Source organism: Sinohyriopsis cumingii, chromosome 4 (genome assembly GCF_028554795.1).
Source record: "Sinohyriopsis cumingii isolate HCF-2022 chromosome 4, ASM2855479v2, whole genome shotgun sequence".
NCBI classification, from domain to species: Eukaryota; Metazoa; Mollusca; class Bivalvia; order Unionida; family Unionidae; genus Sinohyriopsis; species Sinohyriopsis cumingii.
The window spans coordinates 146,851,808-146,860,083 of record NC_142964.1 but is presented as its reverse complement, the minus strand read 5'-3'; the positions used below and the strand labels follow the sequence as shown (position 1 = coordinate 146,860,083).

The 8,276-nt window shown below is 35.3% G+C and overlaps 1 long non-coding RNA gene across 1 annotated transcript; it reads right to left on the bottom strand.

Moving 5' to 3' along the window:
- Positions 1-3,426: 3,426 nt before the first annotated feature.
- LOC149802290 (uncharacterized) lies at positions 3,427-6,486 on the bottom strand. Its single transcript, XR_016420519.1, has 2 exons — positions 5,888-6,486; positions 3,427-3,961 (listed from the first exon to the last, which is right to left on the bottom strand). It is a non-coding gene; the product is annotated as an uncharacterized LOC149802290 (long non-coding RNA).
- Positions 6,487-8,276: the final 1,790 nt, after the last annotated feature.

Sequence of the window (8,276 nt, the reverse complement as noted above, 5' to 3'; positions counted from 1 at the left end):
TTCTTTCCAGACATTTTGTTTCCACAGAATGAATACTCTTTGACTTTATGCAAAGGTTATTCTATTAACGAGTCAGATAAAATCCTTACTGGGCATCTGCACCTGCAACTCACTGAAGTAACATCGTATGCTACTCTGACACCAATGAGAAATTAACATTTGGGCTGCCACTTATTGATGCCAATCTGGCGATAACGAGAAATGAAGGTTAGCTCGACGTCTTTAATGGCTCCCGGGGACGATGGGAAATTACAATTATTCCAATAACTTTGTGGGTTTATATAGACAATTGGTAAGTTTTATGGTGGTAATGTCCATGGGCTTTATTATTTATTAATGAAGGGAGTTTAATCAGGGGAGCTTAATACAGTTTAGGTTATCTTTAGTTTACGTGTCTCACTATACATTCATGTGCGTGTTACTGGATATTCGTTGTAATTTGAAATCATATTCAGTATCAAGACAGACAGATTTATCATTCATCAATTTTAAAACGATTTAATGAAGGTCCACCAAATGCTTGATAAACACAATGGACTTAGATAAAATGTCAGTCATTTCATATTGTTACAGAGTTTATCCTTCAAAGGATAATTTCTTTTACATGTTCGTTCATTAGAATCTTAACTGCGACACATACATTGTCCGCTCTTCGCTAACCAAGAGTCCTCTATTCCTTTCATGCCAGTATGCTAGTCTATATATGGCGGCCAATTAAAGGAGAAACCCAAATCGACCCCGGTAAGAACCATCAACCAAAGGGAAGCTACTGACAAGCGCTCGTACATACCACATAGAAGGAACGATTACAATCTTTCAGCTAACGTTAAATTTTGTTGAATCGACCTTTAACTAACTATGCTATAACGTTGTGATTTTACTTTCTGCGCCATAACTATGTCCACAATCTATAGCATCCAAACCTTTGTAAATATTTGTCACCTGGAGTAAGAAAGAAGTCTTTCATGGTCCAAAGGCAAAGGTCAAGGTTGGTGCTACTGAATGTTTCTGCACAATAACATTAGTTGTACATCACAAACCCAAACTAAACTTTGTAGATTGCTTGAACTTGATGCAAAGAAAGTACTTATCTTCTTTTCGAAGAGGTCGAAGGTCAAAGTCACTCTAACTGAACCGGGAAGGCAATTGCACATAATATCGTTAGTTCTGAATTATCTAAATTGTACTTTGCAGTACGCATGCCCTTGTGATATGAACCAAAATAAATCCAGGTAAATCGTGATTGTGACAGGTCCAAATTTGAGATAAGCGTGATTTCTTTATAAATGTGAAACATGCTACTGGACGATATACACTAAACAAAAGTTTGTGGAGGACTTGCACTTAGCGTATGCAAGGGACATATTGATTTGTGGGTTAAAATGTTAAGTCCTAGGTGTATGTGCCTCAAAAGTTAAAATATAACGTTTGATCTAAAAATGTCCTTGAAATTTTGGTTGATAGCTTGCTGATATGGTAATAAAGAAACATACAGCTTATGGGATCGAAATGTCCGAGATCACACTGATGCTAAAAGGAAAGATGCTTTGTGCATATTCACTTATTATGTTAAGTGCCTGCTTAGAGGACTATTAAACAATGACTGTTTACGGTACTCTTGTGACAAATGTTTTTGAAATATGATGAATACAAAACCAATGGAAAAAAACAACATACTTTCGCGCACTAATTTTGACAGTATATTGTCAGTATCATCCTTAAGCATGTTGAGGAAATGATGACAAACACCGACATCTCAAAATACTCACTTTTCAACATTTTGTGTCTTCACATATTTTAACGAAACATGAGTCAGTGGAAAAGTCAAATACGATTGACATATATACTGAAACAAGTTTTAAACTTATACAATGTCAGTAAAATGCTTCCAGGGACTCTGTATGAGAATTTTGTTTCCCCCGAATGAATACTCTTTGACTATATGCCAAGAAAATTGCTATAAACGAGTCATATAAAATCCTTACTGGGCATCTGCACCTACAACTCATTGAAGTAACAGCATATGCTACTCTGACACCAATGGGAAATTAACATTTGGGCTGACATTTATATATGTCTCTCTGGCGATAATGGGAAATGAAGATTAGCTCTACGTCTTTTAATGGCTCTTGGGGACGATGGGAAATTACAATTAGTCTAATAACTTTGTGGGTTTATATAGACAATTGGGAAGTTTTATGGCAGTAATATCCATGGGTTTTCTTATTTATTAATGAAGGGAGTGTAGTAAAGGGAGTTTAATACAGTTTAGGTTATATTTAGTTTATGTGTCTCACTATACATTCATGTGCATGTTACTGGATCTTCGTTGTTTTAAATCGTACTCAGTATCAAGACGGTCATAATTATCATTCATTAATTTGAACACGATTTAAAGAATGACCACCAAATGCTTGAAAAACACAATGGCCTTAGATGAAAAGTCGGTCAGTTTATTTTGTTACATAGTTTATCGTACAAAGAATGTTTTATTTTACGTGAGTGCGGCTTTTGTTAATGTATACATTGATTAAAATCAGGAGTTTTGGAAATATTTAGTGCGTTGAACTAAATATTTTTCTTCTAACGTTTCACATTAAACCTTCAGCCCATATGCTTACCATGTATGGGTCTGTGTGCTATCGTACAGGAATGTAGCATTGCGCTGTTAATCCATGAATTTAATATATATGTGCCTGTATCGGGTTAAACGGAAATTTAACTTTACGTAGTTAGTCCATAGTGTGGCATATGTGGGCCAGTGTGAAGTATAACGGAAATTTGATATTACTACATTTGGTTAAAAGGTTATATGTATTTATATGCATAGTGTTACAAGCCAGGGGTCTTTACTTGACCGAGCGGTTGTCAAACCCTTGTGTGATTCTCGCTAGAAGTCGTAAGTTTACCCCAACTTTCAAAAGACTTCGATGCAACTTCAGTTGTAAATTACAAAGCCCGACGTGTCCATTCTAATCATAACGTTTACCATAATTAATGCAAGACCACGGATAAAACAACCTGCCGAATATATATCACCCTATCCAGCACCCAATGTTCTGCTATCCAACATCCAACATCCAATTGTCTAATATCCAACACACTGTTTGGAGTAACCATTACGCAGGTAGGTAGCATGTAACACCCACACAGTACCATCAATATGATGGTGGAGATTGTGTGCTATTACTAAAATAAGATAAGAGTCAGGTCACTAAAATCCGTACTACGGCAACAGTAAACGTTAGAATCTTCAATAAATTTATTGGCTGCTGTTATAGTAATATCAGGTTTGTCACAAATGTTTATGCTACTGCAAAAGTAAAGCCAGTTTCTTTACTGAATTGTATGCTATTACGACAGTAAAAGTCAGTTATGTTTGACTAACGTGTGTGCTACTGGAACGATAAAAATGTATGCTATTGCAACAGTTAGAACGATTTTATTACTAAATTGTATATTACTCCAAAAGAAAATGTCAGTTTCTTAACTTCACTGAAACAGTAAAATCTATTTTATTTCACAAAAATGTGTGCTACTGTAGCATTAACCGTCCATTTCGTCACGAATTTCTGTGCTACTGCAACAGTAAAAGTCAGATTTGTTTTCACTCTAATGTTTGCCCCAAACAACTTAAAAAGTAATTTTGTTCACTGCATTGTGCGCTGCTACAACAATAAATGTAAGTTTCTTGGCTAAACTGTATACTACTGCAACAACAAAAGTCAGTTTCCATGTTCCATTGTATGCTACTGCAACAGTCATGGACCGTTTCTACGCTCCACTGTACGCTATTGCAATAGTCATAGTCAGTTTTACGCACCATAGTAGGCTACTCCACCAGTCATAGACAGTTTCTACGCTCCACCGTACGCTACAGCAACAGTCACATTCAGTTTCTATGCTCCAGTGTACGCTACTGCAACAAAGTCAGTCAATTTCTTCACTAAACGGTATGCTGCTGCAAAAGTAAATAGTCATTTTTATTCCACTTTACTGCAACAGTAAAATCGGTTATTTTATACTAAAAAAATGTTATTGTAACAGTGTTTTTTAATCTGTAACGTAGCTTTAACAACTTTTCAGTCATATCACTACGAAGTCAACAGTGTGACAATTTATAGTGATGTCTAGCACTGGGACATGTAGCATGATGTCCCATCTAGTCACATTATCCTGTCACCAGGCCCACCAGTCTTAACACGAACTTATTAATGCTGAGTGCCTAGCGAGGAAGCTGTTAGTAACATTTTTATAAGTCTTTGGTATGAGTCGGAGGGGCGGACGCTCTAACCAATATTCCAACGAAACGGTTATTATTATTATTATTATTATTATTATTATTGTAACAATTCAAGCCAGTTCTTTACTAAAGTTGTGTGCTATGCAAAGTAAAAGTCATTTTGTTTTATTAAAATGTGTGCGTTGCTGCAACAGTAAAAGTCAGTTTTGCCAATAAATGGCATGCTATTGCAAGAGTAAATGCCAGCTTTTTCACTGTGTTACTTGTACAATAAATACTGAAGTAGAAGAAGTCAGTTTCTGAGCTAAATCGTATATTACTCAATACCGTAAAATGGTAAATAGCACATTTTATATTTGGCAATCTTGGAACAAACAAACTCAACTTAAGGTTTTGTTTTCAGTACATATCAGAGTCGGAAAAAATATTAGTTTTTTTCTTTCTTTCTCCAACGAAATAAACTAAAAAGCACTGAAGCTTTCAAAGTTATGTATTGTACATGGTATGCTTGAACTTGTTAGTAGAATAATCTTTTTCTCTGTAATAAGTCTATCACAATTAAGGGTAAGAGTGCTTATTATACCTACAACAATACTATCACATATGAGGTGTAATTAGTATACATTTTTAGGTTTTATGGAAGACAGACATCCGCAAACATAAAACAAATTGGCAACGATTGAATAGCATCTCTGTAATACGAAAATAAGGTCTTAAAATAATTAATAGAAAAGAGAGAGAAGCTAACAACTTTGTAAAATTCAACAAACTAATTTATTTCCCTAGACTATAAAGTCAAAATTTACAAAAAAGAATTTAGGATATTGCGAATTAAATCCCAAATCATCCTAGAATTACTAACACAAGTCCTAATGGGTAAAGATCTGAATAAGCTTTAGTGTTATTCCAAATAGTTACAAGCGCTGGAGGTGTTGATGTGCTTGTACTGGCTGGCAGTCTCTAAAATTAATGTACTAATGGCTTGACTTGCATTGATGTGCCATCAGTGTTTTGTTGTATCACCGTAATATAAACCACGATTTTCTTGTTTGATTTAGATAATTTTCAGTTTATATCTCTCTCCAAGAATATTAAAGAGCATTTTGTATTTCCAGATAATAATAAATCATTTCAAATTCACACAAATCAATATCTGAATACAACAATATAAATGATTTGTGCCCAGATAAGTTCAAGGTCATATAAAAACTAAGACAAAAAGGAATAACCCGGATCTGTGCCAAACTATTATTCCTGAAAAATCTTAGGTATAGTTAGAAGATCTGTTACTAAACTTAGAATAAATAACATAGTAAACACAATGTCCTTGAAAAAGGCCATGATAATATGTTTACTTCTATTGGTAATGATCCTAATTTTAAACTCATACTCACAGAAGAAATATCAGCTATGTATTAGATGTTTACTGAACAAAATTTAAATTAAGCTGGTCAGGTAGACAATGAATTTGGTTTTGGACATGGTCAGCTAAAAAATACAACTTTACATAACCTATAACATATAAGACATACAAAACTAACAAACAATACAAATTAATATGCATAGCACCCTGTTTATGTGAGAACTGGGTTGTCCTGAAATTGCCATTGGGTTTTAAAAAAATGGATAGACCTGGCAACTTACTGTAACTGCCGCACATCTTGTCCAAATCTTATTCCAGATGTAATAGTAGTAATGACCGTGGTTGCCTCAGCTCTCGATATCTGTGTAGTTTTTCTTTTCTCATCGTTTTGCTCTTTATATTTCTCTTCTCGATTAAATGTCTGTTCTTTTTTTTCGGGGTGCAAAAATGCCCCTAACACCCCTCCGTTTCGTTTTAATCTGATCATAAGCTCGCAGTGGTGAAAAAAGATATTAGGGTGGTACTACCGACAAACGTTTTTGCCAAATTGAAGTCATTCTCTTCTAAATACATACTCGTTACAGCAGCAGAAGTTGTAATGCCATCATTCCTACTATAAGAAGGATCCACTGCAGGCGTAATCTAGGACAATTTCTTCATTTCAGCCATAACATAATATACCTACACTGATTATGCACTGGTATGTCGTAGAAGCGCCCAGCGTATATATCAAACGTGAAGTCAGCTTCTTTCTTATTGGAAGATAAAAAACAAGTCATGACTGAACCGTGCTATATGCAATCCACTTTTAAATGAATAATGCACAAACGGTCAATTTAAATGTACAATGAAGTTTTACTTTTTCCATCGAGTATTTGAATTAGAGACGTAAAGTGGCAGGAAAACGACTTTCGTCACTTATCCTCCTCTTATTGAAGCAGTTCACTGATATGGAGGGGAAATACTGCCACAATGCTATGCATGCATTTTCTATTCTTCCTTGATGCATGATTTTAAATTACTGCTTCCAAGTGCTACTTTCATAATTCTATCCATGCCTATTATATTCTTCATTGATGCAAATTTGTACGTTGCAGTTTGCATGTGCTACTTTCCATCTGCATTATTGTAAATGGCTGCTTTCATATGCTACATTCATAATGATAGTCATTATTTTTTTATTCTTCATTGATGCAAGCTCTAAATGGCTGCTTGCAAGTGCTTAGATCTACTTTCCTACTGCGTCACTGCATCTTACAGTTTACTAACTAATGAATTGATTCTGTAGTTTCTCGTATGGCGAATGTTATGTGAAAACCGTTGGCTAAATAAGTCATCAGTCTTGATGCACGCACTGGCCATAGATACAAAGTCGGTTTGTTCATTTACTTAAAGATTTTATGATACGATATTAAAAAAAATTTTCAGGTTTTTACCCACAGTCAATTAACAGATATCCCTGACTACATTCGGAACGAGTACCATGAAATAAAGAAGCATAAAAATGTACCAGTTGTTAATTTATAATATATGCAAGCTTTCTGCTTAATGTGATGAATATGAACAAATAATAGCAATTATAAACATGATATCTTTGACCTGTTAGCTTCTTATGTTAGCTTAGGTCAATTACTTGCGAAATGGACATACAGTTTAAAAAAGAAAATTATATGAATATAGTGTCTCTTCATTTGAATATGTTTGGTGAGGGGTGAATGGATCTGTCAACAATGCAATACAGACCTTCTGGGGACAACCATACCCAGGAATAGTGGTCACGCGACTCGTTCAGCTAATGGAATATAGTTTTAGGGTCTACGAATATATGTGTCAACATTCTTTGCGTCACTTGTAAAAGAAATCTTGGAGATACGGGTTTTATATTTAATGATCATATTATTTTTAATGTTTTTCTTCTGTCTTCCCTGTGATCCCTTTGCTTGTTCCTGCTTATTTACGCTATTATTCCTAATAATTGTAAGGATCATTTTCTTGCTCGCGCTCGGGAAAGAAGAATGAGAGTAGATTTTTCTTTTTGTACAGAGCCATCGTCTATTCTGGAAAGACAATGACAAAAACACTTATTATGGGTCGTCCCATTTGGTTAGGTCGGTATTTGAGGTTCGGAACGAACTTTTGACTCGTTCCGTCTTTCAGCATAGCGGAAGTTTGTAAGTATACATGAAGGGACTAGTAGGACCTACAATCGACAAGCATTTGCGCCACGACATGAACGAAGTAATCTTAAGTGGCCCCGACATTGTAACTCTTCTTATCGGGGACAACGAGGTGAACGCCGATACATCGCCGGAGGTAATTGCACATAATATGGTCGCATTTGCTACACTTTTACGTATAAATACTTTGCTTAACATATGGTAATTTGTCAGTTCATGCCTAGAATCCCGGCAACGTTAGACTAAGTTGGAGTCGCGGTAATACATAACCATAAAAATAAGCAGCCGATATAAACTGCCAAGATAAATACTGTCACATAGTAAAGAAGGTCAATGGTATCTTAGGATTTGAAGTGCATACTTACCCTTATTTAACATTATGGGACTACTATGGTAGGTTAGGTCTTGTACTAATTCCGCTCTTCCATTTCAATTGTACCTGCCCACAAAGGAAGATATCAGATCAGGTCCTGTACCTGTTCCTTTCTTTTTG